At 40.3% G+C, this 608-nt stretch overlaps 1 non-coding gene across 1 annotated transcript; it reads right to left on the bottom strand.

The window, feature by feature from the left end:
* LOC130984881 (small nucleolar RNA R71) lies at positions 1–108 on the bottom strand. Its single transcript, XR_009088786.1, has one exon. It is a non-coding gene; the product is annotated as a small nucleolar RNA R71 (small nucleolar RNA).
* Positions 109–608: the final 500 nt, after the last annotated feature.

The following is a 608-nucleotide window of genomic DNA, read 5'->3' as shown; positions in this document are numbered from 1 at the left end:
AAGCTTAGAGTGGAAGTCCAAACCTTCAGACAGAAGGATGGAGAATCCCTCTATGAAGCTTGGGAAAGATACAAACAATTGATCAGAAAATGTCCTTCTGACATGCTTTCTGAATGGAGCATCATAGGTATTTTCTATGATGGTCTCTCTGAACTGTCCAAGATGTCTTTGGATAGCTCTGCTGGAGGATCTCTTCATCTGAAGAGGACGCCTACAGAAGCTCAAGAACTAATTGAAATGGTTGCAAATAACCAATTCATGTACACTTCTGAAAGGAATCCTGTGAACAATGGGGCAAATCAGAAGAAAGGAGTTCTTGAGATTGATACTCTGAATGCCATTCTGGCTCAGAACAAGATATTGACTCAACAAGTCAATTTGATTTCTCAAAGTCTGTCTGGAATACAAAATGCACCAAGCAGTACTAAGGATGCTTCATCTGAAGAAGAAGCCTATGATCCTGAGAACCCTTCAATGGAAGAGGTGAATTACCTAGGAGAACCCTATGGAAACACCTATAATTCTCCATGGAGAAATCACCCAAATTTCTCATGGAAGGATCAACAGAGACCTCAACAAGGTTTCAACAACAATAATGGTGGAAGAAA

Source organism: Arachis stenosperma, chromosome 5 (genome assembly GCF_014773155.1).
Source record: "Arachis stenosperma cultivar V10309 chromosome 5, arast.V10309.gnm1.PFL2, whole genome shotgun sequence".
Lineage (NCBI taxonomy): Eukaryota > Viridiplantae > Streptophyta > Magnoliopsida > Fabales > Fabaceae > Arachis > Arachis stenosperma.
Note: the sequence above shows the minus strand (reverse complement) of the source record. Positions and strands in the feature narration are given on the sequence as shown.